We start from the raw sequence: 25,576 nt of genomic DNA, 5'->3' as shown, positions 1-25,576 counted from the left end.
ACCTTGATATCACGAGATACGTATGCAGTTTTGAAGCACATGGCGGAGGCTCGTCTGCTGTAGTGGGGCGCCCCTTTATCGTTTCAGTCGCCATTCCGCCCGCTTTTGCTACACTGTGCCTTTTCCGCCATTCAGCTGTTTACCGCCCGCTCTTACGGCTACAGCGTCTCGCTCACCATGTTGTTGAGTTGCTCCCACTCTTGCGGTGCAGCGATAGGCGGCTGCCACAGGACTCTTAAAATGGCGGCCGGCTCTTCGGATTTGGGCCTGGTCCAGTAAAATGGCCCTGGGACACCTTGGAACTCGGACGCTTGTCTGCCAGGGCTTGGGTCCCATTCTCGAAAGCGTCCCCTCAGCCTTGAAGATTGTACAAAAGTCTTGGGGGCCCTCGACTCCCGCAGGCTTCCGGTGGGGAGCGGCTGCCATGATTGCTTGCGGAATGGCCACGACGGAGCTACGAGATGGTGGTGCTCTCATGGTGATGCCAGCTTCAGTCTGAAACATCCAGAAACAAGGTGGGGCTTTCATCGTTTGGGAAAAAAAATGTTTTAATCCAATGAAAAGTGTTATTTTTAGGTCACATGACCTAGTCTTACATCATTAGGAAAACAAAAGTAAAATGAACCAATGAAAAGTTTTATTAACAAGTCACATGACCTGTTATGCTTACGTTACGCGCTGCGCGGCGCGCTCTGGATCGTTTCCGGGAAGCTGCGCCTTGCGCACCGGAGCACTTCCGGGTGCGCTAATGCGGCGCGTCATATGATGCATTACGCGACAACGCAGGTCCAGAATATAGTCAAAATGTCTTCACCAACCAGCGGTCGGAATACAACCGCTTTTAGCAGTCCAAAAAGTTCTGTTAAATCTTAAGAGCGGGAAAATCTGAAACCATCGTTCTACAAACTCTCAACGCTTGCTATCAGTGCATGAGTTTCATGCTCGATCGATTGAGCTAGCCGGATCGGGCAACAAAAAGTATAAAATAGTTATGTAAATAGTTATTTAATAAAATGTTTTACCCTGTTTCTTTGCTGGTGTGTTGTCTATATTTATCATATTTGCATAGGGTTTGTCGTTATTTTGGGCGGGGTGGGTGACGGAGCCGAGCTGTCTTGCAGCCCTCATGGTGTGGAGCTCAGTTCATTTCACTATTTTCGTATTTCTCATGAAGGGTTGTTCCTAATGTGTGTATTTTAGCGAGGTCAAAAAGAGATCCAATTAGTGGTCTACTGATTTTGCACGATTACTTTTATTTTTTTACACGATTTTTCACTATCTGCAAAGACTAAACAGAGTATTGCGACTTTGTGCTTGTTTGTAAATAGAGAATGATCCAAAGAGAACCAATTCTAAAACAGTAAATGCTTGGATAACAATCAATCAAATGGAGAGACAAGCAGGTACGACGGATTACAACGGGGGTAAAGGTCTGCGTTAACTACCCTTCACTATCTGCAAAGAGAGAGTACTACTAAGAGAAAAGAGGGGAGGGGGGGGCAGCGTTCAAAGCACATCAGCGTGCATAAACACGAATGGAAAGGGGCGACCATTCGCTCCCCCCGAACGTATGGCGGAGTACCACGATCCCCCCGGGAAGCCATCTTGGGCGGGGGGCGAGTCTCGGCTGGTATGCCCGAAGCGGCGTAGCCGGGGCGCGCCTTTTCCCGCCCTGGAGTGGGCTGGCCTAGACACTGACGCGGCCGGGCCACGCCCACGGGGCAGGCCGGGGCGGGTTTACGCCCGCCCTGAAGACGGATAAAAGGAGCAACAAGCCAAGGAAGCATCCTCTTGTTCCTGTGCTCTGAAGCTGCACCACCTCGCTGCACGTGAGCTCGAGACGGAACGAAGAGCCAATTTTGAGCGTTGTAATCTTTCTTGTTTGTTTTACAGATACTCTGTCGGAGAATGCCTAAGAAGGCGGGAAAGCGAATGACTACCGACCAGATGCTGCGTGTTCTCATGAAGGAGGTGACCGACCTAAAGAAGCGAATGGCGGAGAAAGACGAGGAAGGGGGGCCGAAACGTCCTCTGGCAGGAGCAGCTCCAGGAGGAAAAGGAAAGAGGCCCAGAAGGGGAGCAGCTGGGGGAGATGTCCCAGTTCCCTGTACCCCACTCGAAGCACCCACTCCTGTGCCGGAGGAAGGGAATCCGATTCCCGTGGTGGTCACCCCCGTGTCCGGGGAGGATATGCCGCCCGAGCTGGCAGCACAATTAGCAGCGTGGTTGGGTAAAGGTAGCAAGGGCGCCACGGCTGACGACGCGCAGGTGTTGATGAAGCAGCTGCGGGAAACAAGGGAAGCGACGAAGGCACCATCGCCGGCTGCGGCAGTGGAGACGCCACCTGGCTCAGGTCCAGTCGCAGATACAGCTTCCGGTTCAGGTAAGCGGCCATTGCCAATTGCAAGGGATGAGTCGGCACCCTCTCGAAGGGAAAAGTTGGGTCAACATGTCCCTCTGGCTATCAAAGAGAAGATATGGGCAGGGGAGTATATAAACATCTTCTCGTTGCTTACTGATCATTATGAGATGGAGCATGTTAAGAGCCAGAAGGAGCTCATGCATCCGAGTGTTTGGCGCGCAAAGATGGCCGCCTTTAAGGTAAATGAAAACATTGGTAATTGGGGCAAAGCATGGGGGGTTTTTACATCCATCTTGGGTGAACGTAGGCCCGAATTGCTGCCCGAATTGCCGATTTATCAGTCACGGATCATGGGGTATTCAGTATCTCACGAGGGCAATCATTGGTTTTGCTACGACAATATTTTCAGAAAGGCGAAAGAGCATGATAAAAACTTAACTTGGGATTGTTATGATTCTGTCTCCTGGTCCAAAATGGAGGATTCTGGTATGTTGAAGGTGCCTTTGGTAGGGAGTAACATTGGTGAATCTTCCCGCCAATATGCGGGGACGCCCTTTCGATCAGGTTCGAGTAACGACAATCACTCGAGGCCAATCGGCAACGCAGGTAAAAGGGGGTTTTGTTGGAACTTTAACAGGGGGAAATGTACGAGGCCCCAGGGGTCATGCAAATTTAGGCACGAATGTGGGGGGTGTGGGCAATCATCCCATCCTGAGTCCATGTGCAGAGCCAAAACGGGTTATAACGGGGGTAGAGGAGGCGCCAAACAGGTCTGACATAGTCCGAGGGGCGCCTTTACCTACTCCGATTGATACCATGGCAATGATTCCCTGGCTCAGCGAATACCCGGATCACGCTTCCGCTGGGGTGTTGCGGAACGGATTTTCATATGGTTTCCGCATCCCAGTGGGGGAGTTTCGGGGTATAGCAAAATGTAAAAACCAGATATCAGTCTTACAGCATACGACCGTGGTACAGGAAAAGATCGGGAAGGAGGTGGCTCGAGGTCGAGTCGCCGGTCCATTTAATGTGCCACCAGTTGCTAACTTTGTTTGTTCCCCTTTGGGGGTGGTCCCCAAGAAGGACCCGGGTGAGTTTCGGCTGATACATAATTTATCAGCCCCACGTGGTCTTTCCGTAAACGATGCGATAGACCCGGAAGTGTGTTCGGTGCGGTACGCATCCTTCGATGAGGCCGTAGCCATATTGAATCGCCTGGGGCCCGGTGCGCTGATGGCAAAATCGGATATCGAGTCAGCGTTCCGGTTGCTCCCGGTACATCCAGACGATCAGCGTCTCCTTGGTTTCATGTTTCAGGGTCAATATTACATGGATAGGTGTATGCCGATGGGGTGCTCTATATCGTGTGCATATTTCGAAAAGTTCAGTTCCTTCCTGCAATGGGTCTTCACAAAGAAGACGGGGTTTCAACATGTTATGCATTATCTCGATGACTTTTTGTTTCTGGGGGCAGCCGGGGATCCTGAATGTGGACAGGCTTTGACTGCATTTTGTGTCTTGATGAATCAGTTTGGCGTGCCATTGGCACCAGGTAAGACTGTGGGTCCCTCGACTTGCCTCGAGTTTCTGGGGATCGAGCTCGATTCCGAAGAAGGTTGTTTTCGTTTACCAGGTGACAAAGTGTTAAGATTCAGGGCATCCCTGCAAATGTGTATAAGTGAGTCTAAGGTTAAGCTACATCAATTACAGCAATTGGTGGGACAGTTGAATTTTGCCCTAAGAGTTATACCGATGGCCCGCCCCTTTTCTCGCTCGATCGCTCAAGCCATGGTCGGCCTGAAGGAGGGTCATCATCGCACAAGGCTCTCGGCCGAGGTTCGCCAGGACATGCGCATTTGGTTGGCATTTCTGGCGGATTTCAATGGTCGAATTGTCTGGAACAAACCGGCCGTGTCCTCTGAGGAGCTGGGGCTGTGGACAGATTCGGCAGGGAGCATTGGTTTTGGGGCCATATTCGGCACTCAGTGGTCGGCACAAAAATGGCCTCAATGGTGGCATGATAATGGTCTGACAAGTAACATTGCTTTCCTAGAACTTTTTCCCATTCTGGTGGCCCTGAGAACTTGGCCCGAGGGGTTCAGAGATCACTCTGTGGTATTCTGGTCTGATAACATGACCGTGGTTGAGTGTATCAATAGCCAGGCAGCACGATGCAAATGGATTCTGAGATTGCTCAAGGAGATTGTGTTATTGTGTATGCAATTGAATGTCCTATTTAAGGCAAGACATGTCCCGGGGGTGATGAACCAGGCGGCTGATGCGCTTTCTCGTTTTCGTATGCAGGCCTTCTGGGGTTTTCTGCCCACAGCGGACCCGGTGGCAGCACCCTTTCCCGAAGCTCTCTGGTCTCTCGGTGCCCCGAACTACAGAACCTCGTGGGAGAGAGTTTAGCACCCAGGACGAGGAAGGCATATGAAGGGGCGTTCCGTTCCTATTGGGCCTTTTTGGGGGCGGCTAGAGGGGAGCTTTGGGGCCAGGAGGAGTTGGTTGTGAAATTCCTGCTGTCTTTATGTCAGGCAGGCAAATCAGTGGCTACGGCCCAGAGGCATCGGGCCGCCATTTCCTTTGTGGCTAGGGCTCATGGGATCCAGGACCCGACAGCGTCTTTCGTTGTGCAAAAAGCGCTACGTGGGTGGCAACGCCTTGAGGGTCGCAGAGTAGATGAAAGGCGCCCGATAGGTTTGGATAGGTTGGCCCTGTTATTATCTAGACTCCCTGCAACATGTTCATCCCAGTATGAAACAGTGTTATTCCGAGCCGCTTTTACGCTGGCATTCCATGGGGCTATGCGGGTAAGCGAACTAGTGGCGAGGAACAAGCAGGATGTGATGGGGGGACTGTGCCAAGAGCACGTTCAGATCAGAGGGGAGACAATGACTGTCTCGTTCGTCAGGTCCAAGACCGACCAGGGTGCGATGGGTGATTGCATAATCATACAAAGGATCCCCGGGTCCTCCATGTGCCCGGTAAGTTGTGTAGAGGAATATTTAGCACAAAGGGTGGCATCATGGGGGGGGACCTTGTTGAGACACGCTGACGCCACCCCACTGACGAGGTTTCAGTTTCAGCGGGTGCTTGCGATGTCGATTACGGCTGCGGGCTTGAACCCGGGCGAGTTTGGGACCCATTCCTTTCGGATAGGGGCTGCTACAGAGGCTACAGCCAGGGGTCTGAATGTTGAACAAGTTAAACGTGTGGGGCGTTGGTCCTCCAATTGTTATAAGAGGTATGTGCGGTTGCACATGTTGTGAAGCTGTAATGATGTACTCACGCTTCTTGTTTTTGTTTGGTTTCAGTTGCGCAAGCCTACGAGGCGGGGCGGACTATGCAGTCGACCCAACACCGGGCCAGCGGTCAGACTTCACCGGCTGTGAAAAAGGAGGTGTGGGTCGTGGGCCACTCATACGTGAGGCGTGCCGCGGACGTATTCAAAGCAGGTGACATGATTCACGTGGCTGGGGAATACGGGTACAGTATGTCCTTCTACGGAAAGGGCGGACTCTGTATTGACCAGTTTCAATCATTTTTTGAGGGTTTGCTAGGGCGGACAAGGTCACCGCCGTCTATAGTCATAGTACATCTTGGGGGCAATGATTTGGTCACCACTGGTAGACGACTTCTTCTTGAGGCGATGCTTTCCACTGTAAGTTGGTTGGCGAGGAGAGTTCCAGGGTGCACGATTGCATGGTCACATATGATCCCACGAAAAGTATGGCGGGGTGCTATTTCTGTTTCTGCTCTGAATCATTCAGTAAGAAAAATTAATAACAAAGTGAGTAGATTGTTCCGTTCCAATACACTGCATTCTATTTCGCATGGTTGTATTACTGGTGACAGTATGTATTTGGGGGATGGTGTTCATTTGTCCCGGGTGGGGAACGAGTTACTCATAGGAGACTGTATAGCTTGGCTAAAGACTTTAAGACATGACCTTTAGGTAGGAGTGTTGTGGGGGGTCCGGATAGCCGGTCAACTATCCGGCCTGTGGCAGTAAGGTCATGATCGGTGAGCACTAATTGGTAGATCCCTATGAGTGGGCGTCACCCATTACGGATGGGAGCGCTCGAGGGAGGTGGCCATTGGCCCCTCCAAGGGGAAGGCGGTCCCTTCTAAGGATGGGCCGCCGAAAGGAAAGGAAAGGCGGTCAAGGCCCCTTCCTGGGTAGGAGGGGCTACAGCCCCCTCCTGGAGAATTTCCCGGGGCCAGGACATCTGCGACGGCAGATGCGGTAAGTTGTGTGGGGTTTGGGGGGGGGTCTACGCTACCTTCTAGATTCCTCACACGAGTCCTCGAACGACCTTTAAGTGGCGTCGAGTTTATTGGGGCCCCCGTCAAGTCAAGGGAAATTGGTAGTTGCACTCGAGGTACACCTCTGTGCGGTCGCCCCTCACAAGTGAGGGGGATATTTCTGGTTAGGGATCTTGACACCGGTTACGACCTTGCCGTTGGCCCTTAAACGTTAGGATGTACAATTTCAAAATTTCAAGTTAGATGTTTTGTAGGATGTTAGTTCGGCTAGGAGAACCTTTGTATTAGAGAATATGTTAAGGTTAGCCAAACATCGCAATGTGGTAATGAAATTGTACATAATATGAAACTGTTATTTTAATGTTTTAATTTTGTTTCATATTTTAATAAATACGGCCGGGAGGGTCACTCCCTCCCGTCTTCCAAAAGTTCAGAACTGTTTCCGGTTTCCCATCCTTGGGGATTGTGTTGAGAGGGGGTGGCGGGTATCTCAGCCATATGGAAAGGGGCGACCATTCGGTCCCCCCGAACGTATGGCGGAGTACCACGATCCCCCCGGGAAGCCATCTTGGGCGGGGGGCGAGTCTCGGCTGGTATGCCCGAAGCGGCGTAGCCGGGGCGCGCCTTTTCCCGCCCTAGAGTGGGCTGGCCTAGACACTGACGCGGCCGGGCCACGCCCACGGGGCAGGCCGGGGCGGGTTTACGCCCGCCCTGAAGACGGATAAAAGGAGCAACAAGCCAAGGAAGCATCCTCTTGTTCCTGTGCTCTGAAGCTGCACCACCTCGCTGCACGTGAGCTGCACGTGAGCTCGAGAAAAGAGGGGAGGGGGGGGGGCAGCGTTCAAAGCACATCAGCGTGCATAAACACGAAAACGTTTTTACCTATCACGTACTTGACATTTGACAGCTTTTGATATTTGCTATTAAAAAACCATTGAAATTCACAGAAAAAACCATAGGTTATAGTCCATATATAGTTAGGAATTTGCATTTACAAAACCTTGAAAATTCAATGAAAAAACCATTAGTTATAGAACATATATAGTTAGGAATTTGCATTTACAAAACCTTATTTTACTCGCATAAAACCATTGAAATTCCATATATAGTTAGATGCGCTAACTATATATCGCGCACCCGCAATCCACTGCTGATGATGTCACATATTACATCATTCATGACATGGTTAGTGACATCACTGATGACATCACTGATGACAACATCCAGTGACTGTATGTTTCTGTAAAGTTAAAATATGTCTTACATATTGAAGAATGAGTGGATGTATAAGTGTCTGGATGAAGGATTTAGTAGGTGCATGACTGACTGTATGAGTGAGTGATTAAATGTGTCTCACTGAGTGCATGGGTTAGTGACTAAACTGTTTTAATTTGTGCATCATTATATCTATTGTTCTACAAACTGCTGCATATGTTGATCAGTAGCTATATGAGTAACTGTATGGGTTATTCATTGGTTGTCCAAGTATTTGTATGGGAAACTGAGTGTGTGTGTATGGGTGGCTGGGAGGTGTGTGACTCTGTACATAGATGTGTGAGCAGTTGATTCACTATATGTATGGATTCAAAAGTGCATGTGGAAACAGCTGTATGGGTGGTTGACTGTGTGCATGAGTGCATTGGTGAGTGAATGGATATCTAAGTGCTACATGTCAAAGTAACTACATATGTAAAACACAGTACATGTAAGAGTTGACATATATAAATAACTGTGCATAAGAGCCAGTGAATGTGTGAGTGGCTGTATGGATCATTGTGAACTTGTATCAGGGATTGTATAAGAGAGTAAATATGTGTTAGTATATGTTTGATTAAGTAAGGTGTGTATAACTGTATAGTTGAGGAAATGGAGGTGTGATTGATTCTTTGCATGACTGACTAGGTGTGTGAGTAACTCCATGGATGAGTGACAGTCTGTGAGAGTCTGTTTACACTGATTGTATCTAAGGTTATATAAGAGTCTGAAGAGGTTGATCGTATTATCACATGAATGATATCATCAGTGATGTGATCAGTAATGACAAATGAGATGTTATCAGTGATTTTACAAGTGATGTCATTTGAAATATTATCAGTGATGTCATCAGTGATGTCACTGACCATGTCATGAATGATGTCATTTGAGATGTCATCAGTGATGTCACTAACCATGTCATGAATGATGTAATATGTGACATCATCAGCAGTGGATTGCGGGTGCGCGATATATAGTTAGCGCATCTAACTATATATGGAATTTCAATGGTTTTATGCGAGTAAAATAAGGTTTTGTAAATGCAAATTCCTAACTATATATGTTCTATAACCAATGGTTTTTTCATTGAATATATATATATACATATATATATATATATATATATATTCCATTTCTTCCTGCTTCTCCAGGCTTAGCATGCAGGACACAAAGACCACCACACAGCTTTTCCAGCTCAAAAAGGTCAGTTTATTATCCCCTTCTGTTTCTCTCTGGCATGACGCGTTTCGGATAGGAACTACCCTTGATCACATAACGGTACAATGGTACAGAGGACCTTTAAATACTAATTTTTCTCAACTTTTTGGCTAAGCACACCACGTGATTAAGAAAAAGTGAAAACACACTTATAAAGGATAGAGTAAGTGGCTACTTCGTTATTTTTAAAGCACATTATGTAATATATTTCTTTTTAAACTTCTATCATTAAAGCTCATACACATAATAACAGCATAAATACATTTGCGGTAAACCTGGATTAAATTTGTATGAATTTACACAAATAAAGTAGTTTGGCATATCTTATTACATTGTAAATAATCTAAAATGGAAATCTAAAACCATTTACTATGTACACTTTAAAAACTGTATAAAAAATATATATATCTATATAAAAGATCATACCATTTCTAGTTGAATATATGCACATATATTACAAATAATTATAAATAATTATGAATTCTAATATATATATATATATGGAATATGGGGTAAAGCACCTGGAAGCTCCACATGGTAAGGTTGAAGCTCAGTAAGTTCCCCACCTGCTATTGGTGTTACCTAAGGTGAGGTTTTAAAAGTAACTCAAAGACAATACTCACAGTGGACAGGAAACACCACTTACGTTTTCATCTGTGCCCACAGATCCCGGCAATCAAACAGGAACATGAAAGGCACTGACAGCAAGGGTGTAAAACTAAAGACACAGCCACAATAGAAAAAGAGCTAGCAAGGAGGAGTGCTTAGCAGTAAAAAAGGGAAAAAGGCACACTTGACAGAAAGCAAGTAACAACCACAGAAGGAAACTAGAAGGTAAGACGATGGAAACAGGAAGGTAGGAAACTAGAAAATGGAATGAAGGTAAGGGAAAGAAAGCAGGCACAAGGAAAAGATACATAGAGTAGGAGAGAGCGTTCAACGGAGCACTAAATAGTGCTGGATCAGAATTCAATGAAGCATGAGGGCACTACAGGCTGTGCTAGTTCAAGGAACAAGAAATTAGCCACAACTCAGGAATCAGGAATCAAAGAATCCTGGAGCAGACTAAAGCTCATGGTTCAAGTTAGCACTGCAAACAGTTCTAGTTCACAGAAGAAAGAATTAGCTCAGAAAATAGGTATTAACTATGGCTCAGGAACTCTGGAAACAAGGACAACAATAGATCTGGAATCAAAGGGTCAGTCAAATAGGAACACAGCTGAAATGGCCAACATTGGGCTGAAGTGAAATGGGGTTTGAAAGAGCCCACTGTGATCACATGCCATAGGTGTGAGTAGGGTAGCACCTGCCAGCTACATGTGTGCTAAATTCCTCCACCCATCTTTGGCCTGCAGGGGTGGAGATAAAGCAGTGAGCAAGGAATTCTAAGTAACTGAGTTTTTAGCAGGAGCAGACTGGCTTCCACAAACCCCAGCATTGATCGGAAACAGATGGGGATTTCTGAATAGTGTCCAAGAGCCAAGGAATCAGTATATAAGGTACTTTTAAGGTACTTTTAAACATGATTTCTTTGCTGGAAAAGTTAATGGGCACTGGAGTATTGAATTATACCATTAGAGGTTTAACTTTGAGTCATTGTTAGCCTTATAAGCCTACACAGCACTCCACAACATTGGTGGTATGTGTCAGGATTAGGGAGGTACAACGTGGTCTAGGGCAAGCCCCACTCACCATGCGCGCTTGCATTCCGCTATGCTTGAAACTGTTGTGTGGTAAAGCACACAAATCTGCTTCCTTGGGGCGTTGGTGGTTACTTTGCGCTCATGTGCACTAATATGATTCATCTGTAATTCATACTTAGTCTTAAAACATCATGCATGTCATGTACAGAGTTCATGTTATGTGCAGAGTTCATGTTCTGTTGAGTAACTGTACTTAATAATGAGCCTTGTGTTGTCTACTAAGTCATTCTCTTTTTGTGGGCTTTACTAACACCTTCCATTACTTTTCAGGTAGTCTTCCTTTCTTTGGACTGCATCTCCCAGCATCGTTAGAGGGAGCTGCACAGGGAGAGTGGCCATGCTAACGTCAGCGACCACGCCCTTTCTCCCGTGCTCACTATTCTTTGGCTTTCACAGAGTGAGGAACTTCCCCTTGGGTTCCAGTTTTCTTCCACTTCCAGAAGCCCTTCCTGCAGGTCGGTGAGCTCTTTCTTTTCCTTTGGGCTCGGGGTTTTCTCCCAGGAAGATTCTGAGAACTCGAATCCTTCTGAGGCCATTTACCGGTTAAGCCGGCTCCCGCAGTATTTCTCTGGCGCCCCGCTGATCATTGGAGTCACGCACCGGTTCCAGCAGAAAAGGTACCTGATACTCGCATTGTTTAGCAGAGTAGGCCGTCCTCTACAGGTAGGAGGAAGATATTTTACCTAATCTGTATATTTAGAGTATGTTTAGTGTTCTGTCGTTCATTAGCATATTACCAAATGCACCGAGCGACCTGTTTACAGCATTTGAAGTTAGTTTGCATATTTCTCAAACAACTCGAACAAAGACCATTCTCTGTCATTCAGTTTTAGTTTCTTAGGGAATTGGCATATTGATAAACAAACTAATTCATCCTTTTATGTTTCCTTTGATTTGTCAAGTCAATTAGTCTTTATTCAAGCTAATGCACCTTTTAGAGTGAATGAAACTGCTAACTTAGGAACTGTGGAGAAGACATTAGCTAATGATAAGTTTGTGCATACATTTAGTCAAATTGCACTAAAAAGCCAGCATTGCAAGTTATTTTAAGAATTTTGTAGAAAAGCCATTCAAAACAAATGGCGAGAGAAACAAAGTTCCATTGTCAATCAGCAGTAATAGGCCAGATGGACATTGGCACAATGAATACTGCTCAGAGAGTTATTCTAAAGGCAACTTGAATAGTTGAAAGTCCTATTTTGTGCAGTAACAAAATTTTTGTTGTCTACTAACTTTTCCTTACAGAGCTCCTTCCCTGCTGTTCCCTTCCTAATTTCCCTTCCCCCGCTTGATCACTTCAATCCTCTGTGAAATCTACAATCTGAGTTGAAGGTATCGAGAGGTGGGTCATTGTGTCATCGCGTCAGACCCTGAGGAAGGTTACACTTGAGAGAATTGTGAGCCAACGAGTTTTTTTCCTCCTGGTCTGTGCGTGTTTATACAATGTCCACCTTAGATGATTTAATGAAGGTTATCATGCAAATGCAGAGAGATTTGGTGGAGGCTAGGAACGCAACTGCAGTTCTCTCAGATAAGGTGGATCACATACAACAACATGGTACTCCTCTCCCTCAGGACTCACAGTCAGCATCTAGAGCTGAGTCGCAGTCTTCCACCAATATAGCTGTTACCATTCCTTCACAAATCCCTTTAGCTCCTCCTGAATGCTTCTCAGGTGATCCCCTTAAGGTCCAAATATTTCTAACACAAATTGAATTGCATTTTACTTGTAGGCCAGCTGCCTTTCCTGATCGTCAATCTAGAATCGCCTTTTTGATTTCCTATTTTTCCGAGGATGCAGCAAATTGGGCGGTCCCTCTGGTGCAACAGGATAGTCTGGTTTTATATAATTGGTGAAGATTCATAGAGGAATTTGAAACATTTTTAATAGGCGTGAAGTGACTTTGTCTGCGGATCGGAAATTGTTACATTCACGACAAGGAAACAGATACTTAATTTCATATCTTTAATAGGCTAATCTCTGAAACCGCTTGGCCAGAAGAAAAAAGGGCAGCTCTCTTTTATCAAGGATTGAAAGACGATTTAAAGGACGTTCTTGCTCAAATTGATCCACAACCAACAACTTGCCCAGAATTAATAAATCTTACTTTGCAACTTGATCATAGACTCTCTGAAAGGAAAACGGATAAGAAAAATTTGACAAAACTGGTTGGAGATTTGATAATAAATCTAAAATACAACCCAGCAGTTCAGATTCCACAGCAAAACCTATGGAAATAGGAACTCTTCAACATCCATTGTCTAAAGATGAAAAAGATACAAGACAAAAGAACGGGAAGTGTTTGTATTGTGGTCAAAAAGGAAATTTCGTTAAAGACTGTCCAATAAAACCTAAAGGTAAGATCATGAGTACCAACAAAACAGTGGCGGTAACATCAGACAAAGCGTTAGAAAACTAATGTGCCCAAGATGTTTAGAAGGGGATCTCTTTGGAACGATCGCTTTCCCTTCAACAAATTTGTCTAGAAAATACCTAGAAAATTGTTTAATACTTCCATCTCGATCACCAGCAGCCTCTGCTTTGTTTTTTATACTGAAGGCTAATGGCGAGTTAAGAATGTGTACAGATTATAGGTCCTTAAACAAGATCATGATAAAGAACAAATACCATCTACTTTTAATACCCGTTCTTTTTTATCAGCTAAAAACAGCTGTAATCTATACTAAATTAGATCTTCGGGGTGCATATCATTTGGTACGCATTCGACAAGGAGATGAGTGGAAAACCGCCTTTAAAACACAATATAGACTCTTTGAATACTTGGTCATGCCTTTTGGGCTTTGTAATGCCCCAGCCGTGTTTCAGTTTTTCTTAAACAACGTCATACGAGAATATTTGGACCTGTTTGTCATTGTACATATAGATGACATTTTGATTTATTCTGACACCATTGACATTCATGAAAGACATGTAAAAAAGGTATTGACCACACTACAATAACACAATCTCTACTGCAAGGTATCAAAGTGTGATTTTCATGTTTCTGAAGTTGACATTTTGGGAGTAATCCTCACACCAACTGGAATGAAAATGACTGATAGAAAAATACAAGCTGTTGCAGATTGGCCAGTTCCAAAGACAGTCAGAGATGTGCAATGTTTTTTAGGCTTTGCAAATTTCTATCATCGTTTTATTGATCACTTTTCTTCAGTAGTAGCTCCTATCACGCGGCTACTAAGAAAAAAGGTTAAGTTTAATTGGACTTCTGAAGCAGATTCCGCTTTCCGAGCTTTGAAACAGGCGCTCACAGCAGCCCCAATTTTGAAGCACCCAGATGTTCAAGAACCCTTCATCATTGAAGCTGATGCTTCAGATGTTGCCATAGGTGCCATACTGTCTCAAAGGAATCAAAGCTCAGGCCAACTACATCCAGTGGCATATATGTCAAGAAAGTTAAATCCAGCTGAACAGAACTATACAATAGCAGAAAAAGAATTGCTCATCATTCATTACGCTTTCAGAGACTGGCGACATTATCTTTTGGGTGCCCGTTTCACCGTAACAGTGTATACAGACCATAGAAATTTACAGTTTATGAGTTCAGCAAGAGTATTGACTCCACGTCAATTATGATGGATGATGGTTTTTGCAGAGTACGATTTAATTGTAGCTTATCGTCCTGGGCTTGACAATAAAAAAGCTGACATTGACTAGAAGGATCACCTCAATCCATCATTAACCCTGCCAAGGTAGTATGTGTTTTGACAGCTAATCAATTTTTAAATGACATCCATACGAGTTTCCTCCTTCTTTGTGGTCACAGTGGATCAAACAAAGCAAAAATCAATATGTTTAGGAAGAAATACCTTTTCATGGAAAAAAAGTGTACCTACCCACCCAAAAGTTACAAGAAACAGTGTTTGCTTGGTTCCACTCTTTTCCTTTGGCTGGTCATCCAGGACCTAAAAAGACTGTGGAGAAAGTACAAAAAATCTTTTGGTGGCCAAGCATGACCAAAGACATTGTGAGAATGGTTCTTGAATGTGAAATCTGTGCACGGTAGAAAACTGATCATAGCAAGCCTAAAGGAATATTGCAAGTTCTCCCCACGCCTACCATACCGTGGGAACATGTCTCGTTGGATTTTATCTCTGGGTTGCCTACTATACACCAACATTCTGTCATTTTAGTGGTCATAGACAGTTTAACAAAATATGCTCATATCATTGCATGTAAAACTTTACCAACATCAGGTCAATTGGCACATATATTTTTACAACAAATAGTATGTTTACATGGTTTGCCATCTGGCTCCAAAGTTATTAGTAACAGAAAAAAAGGCCTTTCCCATGGAAACACTATCTTAACTATAACTTCTCAATGGCTACTGCACTGAGTAATAAATACACACATATATATATGTAGACAGACAGACAGACAGGTAGATTGATAGATAGATAGATAGATAGATAGATAGATAGATAGATAGATAGATAGATAGATAGATAGATAGATAGATAGATAGATAGATAGATAGATAGATAGATAGATAGATAGACAGACAGCCAGGCAGACAGGCAGGCAGGCAGGCAGGCAGGCAGGCAGGCAGGCAGGCAGGCAGGCAGACAGACAGACAGACAGACAGACAGACAGACAGACAGACAGACAGATAGATAGATAGATAGATAGATAGATAGATGCTTTTATATCCAGTTTTTGTATTTTTTGTGTAATTGCGATTGTTTATTCTTTTTTTTTCAAAAAAATTAGTGCATCTTGAAATAACATTTTTTATTACTTTTTAACTTTTGATGCCCATTGCATTTGTCTGCAAATAATAAATAAATAAGGCATTACGGGACATATGTATCAAGCAAAATTGCCTTCGCATTTCGGCGTTTACAAATGCAATTTTGCCAAATGGTATGTATTTAGGCAAAATAAGATATCGCAAATTTTGCGATTCCTTATTTTGCGATTGCATTTAAGGAATCGCAAATTTTACGATTCCTTAAATGCAATGTAAGAAGCACCAAAAAAGTGCAATTTGGCCTTAAGGAATCGCAAATTACCACCAACTTAAAGTTGGTGGTAATTTGCGATTTCTTTGAAAAATTCACTTTTTTGCATTTTTCAAAGTGCAATGTGAAACACATACATGTCCTTAGGGCATGTATGTGCGCCACATGTGCACCCATGCTTATTTCAGGGGTGCATCAGGGTGTCCTTTTGACACCCCTGCACCCTTGAAATTATTCTATATTTGCAATTCTCAAATTGCAAATCGCAAATTGAGAATACCTTCCATTCATTCCTATGGGCCTCCTGGCCCATAGAAATGAATGGAAAGTATTCCTTAATTACGATTCACAATTTGCTATTCGCAATTAAGGAATATTAATAAATCGCTAATAAATTCCGATTTTTTACATACATTCCTATTTGTAATTCTAAAATAGCGATTTCTAAAAAATCGCTATTTGAGAATCGCAAATCAAGATGTTGATACATATGGCCCTACATTCTTCCTAAGGCCAGACCTAAGGTTGTGTCAATGTTTGAAAGTTTTTATGCATTTCAAGAAACAATTGTATTCTGTGCATTTTGAGGCACTCACCAAAACATTGACATTTTGTTCATGCATGCAACTTGAACATGATGCATATTACAACATAATTGTTTTCCTTCAAGTTATACTACACTACCAAGATTTAAGGCAGGGTTGCATGGCCATATGCATAATGCTGTTTGCATGCTGAAGCTGGGATGCATATGCTTTGAAAAGATGCAACATTGTTTTAGTCCAGGGGTCTCCAGCCAGTAGCTCGGGAGCCATGGAAGCTCACCAGAACCCTCACAGTAGCTCTCAGAGGTGAAGCCAAACCAAGCCAATCTGAGAGATTCTGTGTATATTATAGAAGGCAGCACTGCTTATTTCACTACCCTTAAGAGTTACAGACAGCCAAACCAATGATAGGGCCTTTTGATAACACTCAAACACACACTGTGGTGGCCTATCAATCAGTCAATCAGGGATTTATAGAGTGCACTACTCACCTGCGAGGGTCTCAATGTGCTGGGGGAGTGTGTGGGGGACATTTGTGCGGCTCAGGTCATTCGAAAAGCCAGGTCTTGAGGCACTTCCTGAATGCTTTAAGTGTGGGGCTTCATCTGATGCTGAGGGGGAGTTTGTTCCAGGTCTTAGCCATGATATAGGAGAAGGGTGTGCCTCCTGTTCTCGTTCTGTGGATGCAGGTGATTTTGGCCAAGGCCTGGTTAGCGGAGCGGAGGTTTCTATTGGGGGTGTAAAAGGAGATTCTTTTGTTGATGTATTGGGGTCCGGTATTGTGGAGGGCTTTATAGGTGTGTGTGAGCAGCTTGCAGGTCACTCTTTCCTCAAAAGGAAGCCTGTGGAGGTCCTGTATTTGCTGGGTAATGTGGTCTTGTCATGGTATGCTGAGGATGAATCTGGCTGCGGCGTTCTGAACACTCTGAAGTTTGTGTAGTAGAAGTTTGTTGATTCCTGCATGGAGGGCCTTCCCGTAGTTCAGCCTGCTGGTGATGAGTGCATGGGTGACGGTCTTCCTGAATTCCGGGGTGGCTCCATTTGAAGGTCATGCGGAGGGTGCTGTGGAAGCTGCAGCGTTGGCCTATGGGTCTGCCACATGAACCATCTTTATCAACTTTAAATCTACCTAAGAAGGAGATTGGCCATGTTATTCACCCTGCTCGATCTCTTGCACTGTGTGTGACATCAAAGAATAGTAGCAGCAGTAACCAGGGCTGACCCACCAAAGGGTGTGACTTAAAGAACTAAAGTGAAAATGTGTTTAGAGCATGATCAACCAAAGAGCTGAGGAGAAGAGAGTATACATCCAGGGCAGAGAAAATTAAAAGCATCATATTCATGTTTGTGTGGGTGTGTGACATTGTGTCCTTCCCAAATAAACAGTGTTGATTCCTAAAGCTACACCTTGTGTCAAGGACTGCAAAATATGTATGCTGGTCTCCATCATAAGATTGTGCTCATTCATGATATAATTGTGCCATAGCCGTAATATTTTTGTCCTTGACTATTTTGGGCATACGAGTCTAGTAATTACACACTTGCTGCCATCATTGACATAGTAAGACCATGACTGGCCTGCTTTTAGCAGATGTGCCCATCATGAGAAAAAATGTATGTGCAATGATTAGAAGAACTGCATGATTGTGCACCTCAGAATGAGAAAAGGAGAGTAGTGTAAAGCAGGGGCTTAAAGCCCATAGGGCTCAAAGGGCTTCAAACCCCCGCTCCGTCGTATGTATCAGCCTAGGCTGAGACAGCTTCTGTGGCACACACATAGACCTTTTTTGAGTGTATCGCAGCCGCATCCGAGTACTTTACAGGTCTTTAAAAGACGATTTTGTTGTTTTTTTCACCCCTTCATCTCCACTCTGCTATTGCTGGAAGAATTAGCCCACCCACAACCTTTTTAGTAGCCCCCTCCCCCCAAAATTTGGCTCTAGGTGCGCCTATGATGTAAAGCAGGGCTTTAAGTGGGATGACAAAAAGTAACTTTGTACCTACAACAAACCAGTACTATTGGCTTTATCAATGGTTGTTAGTTGAATAAGACAAATAAGCAACAACTATGGCTTTGTAGTATAGAACATTGGAAATGCTTCAGTTTTGAAATGATGAGACTGAATGAACTATAGCGAGTCTCTTTGAATCTACATCAGAAACAGTGAAGAGTGTTACTGCTGCAGGGTTGCGATGTTTTTTCACCCTGAAAGTGAGGGCAAAAATGGAGGACCCGCAGCAGGACCTGGCCCAATTAATGCCCTGCTGTAAAGGAAGACCTTCCACCAGACGTGACAGAGTCTGTCACGTCTGACAGAGTGGCAACCGCTTCTCCCATAAGAATGGCTATAAGTGATATATTTTGGGCATCCAGCTGTGGCACAGTGGTAGCCCTGGTTTAATGGTGGGCATTATTAGCATAACAGATTTATTCTTAGTGTTATGGTGAGGAACCATGGCCTATGATTCCAATACCTGGGTATTTGAAGCATAATTTGTCCATGAGAGGCATTTTTACATGGCGGTACTCAATGAAAACTAAAAGCTGATGTTTAGGGACTGTGTATTTTCTAACAATGGCAACCGATTTGATTTTTAAAGGAAAAAAATATGCTTTTTCTGAAAAGGTTTTTCTTCTGGAAAATTGAGTTTGATTGCCCAAAGTGCTTAAGGTGGTCATAGTGTAATGCTAATACATATCATCGGCATTTTACAGTGATAAAATATGTTAGTAGCTCAGTAGGACTTTCCTTGAGCAGAATTAGCTCTCACTACAGAAAAGGTTGGAGACCCCTGTTTTAGTCGATCATTCCTCTCCTCACTGTGGGGCACAAAATATCTTTGTGAGTACTTTTCTTCATGTTTTTTTTAAACTGCATGTAATTTACTGCAAATAATCTGTCAAGCCAAATATTTTCTCTAGCACTTTGATAGTTACAAATTGAAATCAAACACACCTAAAACAAGCATTGCCAAAACCAATAGGCCATGCCTTTGGAAGAAAAAAGGTGCCATATTAGTGTTGCCATTGCTTGTTTGCAATGGCTGGCCATCCGCTTTCTTATTGTGTAATTGTAAGTATCCCTTTCTGAATCAGGATCTAATTATATGCATTTGTGCATATGTATCATGCCATATATGCGTTGTCATGTGCTGGTGGCCCTTATGGCTTTTCTAGCTTTAGCATACAGTTATGGCTGAAGACCACATCAGAATGGTAAACTAAACGAAAAGTGTGCAGAAAAAATAAATGTGAAGCAAAAGCACATGTAGCACACTAAAATTGCTACGATGACGGGGTAAAAAATGATGGGCTAGTGGAGAAGCACCACAATGGGAGGACTAGAAGAGCCTGGTGAGCAATGGACAGGCCAAGGTGGGTGAAGGGTGCCTCCTAAAAAGAGCATTGGTAAAGCAAATCCCTGATAATATTAATAAGAATATAATGGGGATAAAATCCATCTGCCGTACAATATAAGGATATTTCAAGTCACCGAGGAGTTCCATGACCAGATGAAAGAGTGAGGCTGAAGGCCAAGTTCCTTCATAATTTCATGGAACTCCAAGGTGACTTGCAAATTTTTTTACTGTAAGACAAGGGATATTTCACTCAATGTAATGCACAGTTACACAACCACCCTTGCCACCAGCTTCTTCTTATCTCCTGTCTTGCTCTTTCATTTTCGCTGAATACATGAATGATACAAGCAGAATCTGGCATGTAAGAAAATTCAAGAATGCTGAGTTGAAATCTTTAGAGTTTCCATCTTTCCTGTAACATGCAACAAAAAAAAATACCATGCGACAAGTATGTTCTTTCTGGTGAATCAGAAGGAAAATGTAGTTTCCCTTTCCTTTCTTTAAACCCCTGCTGCAATTATGTTCTGTGCTCTGTTTTTGACTCTGGCTGCTGCCTCTGGCAGCAGGCATTGTGAGGTCAGAACTTAACTGTAATACGTTATTACAGTTGAGTAGCTACATTATTTCTTTATTACAGGTAGCTCGAGACGCCATAGGTCGCCTCTAATAAAGAAACAAGCGACATGCTTTTTGTGCAGGGATTGGAAGCTCCTCTGTGCTATGGTAGTCTGTGTGTGGACTACTTTTTAATGTTTTTCACATCTGTGGAATATCAAGGGCTGAATCCAGCACTGACTGACAACGCTGTTAGGCAGTGGCTAAAGCCCTCTGACCTGCAATAGACAATGGCTGAACAAGACAGCTGAAAGGCCCACTTTTCTTTATCTGTATGCTCGTGCATGTGTTTGTTGTGCTTTGTGCTTTGTGCGTTGTGTGTTGGTTGTGCGTGTTTTAGTATTGATTGTTTTGAACTCTCGGCCGATAAATAAAACTGTCTATCGGTTTTATTAGTGTGGCTCTTGCCAATGTTTTTCTTTAAATCATTACTGAATTTCTTGCTAACAATCATTTATTAGCATGCATTGTAAATCTGCTAAAACGTGTGTTGTAGGGGTCTAAAAGCATGCTACTGCTTACTGCTCTAGTTTAAAATTCACAATTTTATTGGGAAGCCGGATATTTGCTTATTTATCATTAAATAGTTTCTTCTACTTCCCTAATGCGGAGATTGATTAGTAGGTGCACTAAATTCTCAAAATTCGATTTCTTTTTTTTAAGCTTTACAATTTCTTTTCGGAATTAGTTACCTAGAGCATGCTATGTTTATCGGCATCATAGCAAAGTGTCTTGAAAAGGAAGGCACACGTGCACTTAACTAAATCAACGCTTTCTTCACTACCTGGAGCATGTCATCTGCTTAGAATGTGAACTTCAAACAATATCAAAGACACTCAGTAGCCCTGACTGACATTATCACACAAGCAACAACATTTTGATATTTAAGCTCAGGCATTCCCAAAACCTCAGGTAAAATTGTGCTCACTGTCAAAATCCGGTCACACTCTTGGTGAAAGCAACTGTCAAAGCTTCAGAACTTGTTTTCGAAACAGATGCACCCTGTTCGAAAACTCTCATCTGAACCGCTTGGTAAATTGGAGGTTCTCAACTCTTTCTCTCAAACTCCGACAAGCCTGTCATCAAGGAACAAAGATTAAAATAATAAGGAGGGAATTATAACGCCAAGATATATCTGACATTCAACTGTGTTACACCAGGAGATTGTATCTGCTTCTCCGTGTGTCACTTAACACATCGGAAAAGTGGAGCGCGAGAAAGCATCACTCTGACCACATCTGCTCTGCAAGGAGGCTTGTAGATTTAGGGCCATATGCATCAAGCAAAATTGCGATGGCAAATGCCGAAATTCGCAAAATTTAGGCGTTTGCGATCACAATTTTGCTTAGTGGTATGTATGAGGCAAATCTGCGTTCAAAATAAGGAATCGCAAAATTTGTGATTCTTTATTTTGCGATTGCGTTTAAGGAATCGCAAATTTTGCGATTCCTTAAATGCAATGTAAGAGGGACCAAAAAAGTGCAATTTGGCCTTAAGGAATCACAAATTACCACCAACTTCAAGTTGGTGGTAATTTGCGATTTCTTTGAAAAGGGTACTTTTTTGCATTTTCCAAAGTGCAATGTAAAGCACATACATGCCCTTAGGGCATGTATATGCCCCACATGTGCACCCATGCTTATTTCAAGGGTGCAACAGGGTGTCCTTTTCAAACCCTTGCACCCTTGAAATTGCATTCTCACTTTGCGATTCTCTAATTGCTAATCGCAAATTGAGAATGTCTACCCATTCATTTCTATGGGCCTCTAGGCCCATTGGAATGAATGGGGAGGTATTCACCTTCGGTGCTCACGACGAGCGTCATGAGGAACAGTGGCACTGTGCTCATGATGAGCTGAGCTCTTCATGACCGCTGCGGCGCTCCCACGCGGGTATAATTTCCCTGCTGTGCTGAGCGTTCTAAAGAAACAGGCGTGGTCATGACGAGCTCAGCTTGTCATGAGCACAGCGCCACCATGCAGCAGGACGAGCTGAGTTAGTCACAAGCACCGCGGTGCCGCGCACGGCCCCCTTCCCCACCGCACCGCGGGGGAATTAGCCCCGCAGTGAAGGGGTTAATTGCAAATCACAATTTTAGATTCACAATTAAGGAATATGAAGGATTCCCAACATTGATTGCAAATCCTACAAACATAGCATTTTGCGATTCTCAAATAGCGATTTACAAGAAATCGCTGTTTGAGAATCACAAATGAAGATTTTAATGCATGTGGCCCCTAATGGTTTATTCAAGTGGCTAGTATGAAAGCTTGATAGAGGATGGGACTTAACCCAGAGGCATGTTTTGAAGGTCGTTTTAACATCATCGCCCAACTGCGGCCTAAAATGTCTCAGCACATATTGAATTGCCAAATTTGTTTCCAATCTATAATGTTAGACCTCGGCTCTGTAGTGACCCTTATATGTCACTGATTGTTAATGAGGACATACTCTTTCTGATTTCAACCAGTTTTATTGAAGTTTAAATAAGACTGAGAATACATGGTGCAATTTCTGTAATGGATGATGCTAAAATCACAGAGGCAAAAGAGCCAGGACGAGCATAAAGATAATAGTCAAAGGCAAATCTCATAACATATAATCGTAATGAGCGAATACAGTCATACGAGGAGTCGTATAAACAATATTGAAAAAGAGCACTGAATGGAAGAACTTTGAAAGGTAGCCAATCTAATCTCAGTAGTAAGTGCACTGTGTAACAACTAATAAGAAAGAAAAGAAAAAGACGCATAGTGTGAAAGCTAAGGAGAAAGAGTAGCAGAGATGAAAGGGAAATGAGTAAAGGGAAGGTAGTGGACTGGTATAGATGGGACATCAGGCACAATGACAAATGCACAATAAAGATGATAAAATTCACCAAGTCATCAGCCAATAACAAGGAAAACAAGAACTGAAAAAAAGCCTCTGCAAGGCACTAAAAATGCAGGCGCAGTAAGAAATATCTAGAACATGAATAATATAATAGCTTCTAGATTGGAAAACATACAGTGATACATAAATTGATGTTATCAAATTATGTATTCAACATGTTTTTTTATAGAAAAGTTTGTTTTGGTCTTTTACAATACATATATGTAGAAAAGTTTCTGTTTAAATATGTTAGGAGGATTTGCGGGGGCGGAGCTAGCCACGGAAGGAGATGGCCGCTACCTAAGCGAGCTCCTCGTGGTTCTCCATAAATATCCTTCATAAACATCCTGCATCAGAGACAATACGATTAAAATTGGTGTGTAAGGGAGAGCGGATCATTTGAAAAGACAAGGGGAACCCAATGGGTAGCTAGGGACCATGGGTATCAAGTGTTTTAAAGGAAACAAAAGGTCCGCAGCATAAAGGAATAAGTACAAGAAAACATTATATAGACCACAATAGGCTACTATATACTTCAATCCCTAGTCCAGCCAGACAGGGAATTTAATAATCAAACAAATCATTCAGGGTAAGAATACATATTAACAACAAGGCATTGTAGTTACAATAGGGCACAGTCCTGTGCCGTACAAGAGAAGCAAAAGTGAGAGAGTAGTAGAGTGAAGAAATATCAGGCAAACAAGGTGAGCTATCAGGCCACTGCTTTGAATCAGAATTGACAGTGTGACCTGGAGTAAACCATACATACAACAATATAATAGGGTGAGACGTATGTCTACTCTAAAGAGTCGATGTTTCGATCCCGTGCTCAATTTATGGGGATCATCTTCAGGACTTAGGGAATTGTTTTTGCCTGAATTGGAAATTAAATGCCAGTAGGGGAAAACAGGGAAAAAACAAAAGATAGACAGGTATAATCATTTGTAGGAAGAATATTGATGGACATCAGCTTCAGCCATTATACTTACAATATTCGGATCCGCAGTGAAAAAGGTGTTGCCTGATGGCGTGGGCATTCAGTGCAAACATATCTTTATAGGTGAACGGTAAATTGGCCGCAGTGCTAGACAGCTAACTACTGATGGTAAGGAGGCCGGTTTCTATGGTGATATCTATGGTGGGGCAAGGTGTCAATTTAGCGTTGCGCGGTGGTGTGAGAGGTGAGCCCGGACTGCGGTTCATGGCCGATTGAGTCTCACGTGGTGAGCGGCATTGCTAATAACGGGGTGATGGCATCCTTGTGATGCGCGGCATTGCTACTAGTGGAGCAATTCTAGTAATGCGCACAGAATCAATACCGGTATTGAATTAATCCGGTGTTATTACATGTTTCTTGTGAGGGTAAATTAAGCAGGAGGAGACCTACCAGTGCTTAAGCTTGTGGGGTTTCTGGTGAATTGACAGCAATTAATGGTTGCTAGAACTTATGATGCCTCTGTGGAGGGTTCAGTTGACTGGTATTGGGCATCCAAGCTATCGGATGCTGGGGGAAGAAGAGCGATATTTAGGACATTGTTTAATGTGCTTAAGGCAGGGTAATTGCAGGGCGCCAAAATTTACCGTGATGATTTGTTGAATCCTCACAGCAGGATCAGCGTGGGTAGAAGGCCAGGGTTAGGGCTCCGTGCAGGCTTCAATTAGCACCGATTGGTTTGCAGGTTGTGCGCCACTGTTAAGGAGGAGATGGTTAGGGCCAAGTGGGGGGTGATTGAGTGTACTTTAGCAAGTTATACCGGTGCGTGCAGTTTTACCGTTAAACTTTAGATGTCCCGGAGTGGTCTGGGTAAGCCGATGGCCAGAGTAAAAGCGTTGCAAGCGTCCAATTGGGCTGGGATGATGTGCCGATAGTGCGCTACTGTTGAGGAGGAGAGAGGAGTTAAAAACAAGTGGGGGGTGGGTTGAGGTTGTGGCCAGTGAAGGGGCGCGCGAATTTACCGTGAATGTCAAGGAGTCATCAGATACTCTCTTCGTCTAAGTTAGCAGTGTGCCAAAGGGAGCAGCGTAAGCGTTGACGCCGTCTTGGGACCGTGGTCAGGTAATTAACTGATCCGCTAAGGAAGAATAAACATTAGGTTAGAACAGCGTACTGGTCTGTTTGTTAGGGAGTCTATTGAAGCGAGACTTACCGGAATTCAGAGGGATCGCTGGACGTGAGATGCGAGCTGTGCCTTGCCGGATCGCAGTCAACAACCTAAGATGCTGGCTTCTTATTGGGCATGAGGCGGTCACGTGACGTGAGCCTGGGGGGAGCCAGTATTGCTTCAATATCTTACGGCCGCCATCTTGGAATGGTGCGCGAATGAATTGGCCGTGTATTGTATTAACTGTGAAGCTGTGATAGCCATGCAATTAATTTGTGGTTACGGCGCGAGTGT

Source organism: Lissotriton vulgaris, chromosome 10 (genome assembly GCF_964263255.1).
Source record: "Lissotriton vulgaris chromosome 10, aLisVul1.2, whole genome shotgun sequence".
NCBI classification, from domain to species: domain Eukaryota; kingdom Metazoa; phylum Chordata; class Amphibia; order Caudata; family Salamandridae; genus Lissotriton; species Lissotriton vulgaris.
This window is presented reverse-complemented; position numbering follows the sequence as displayed.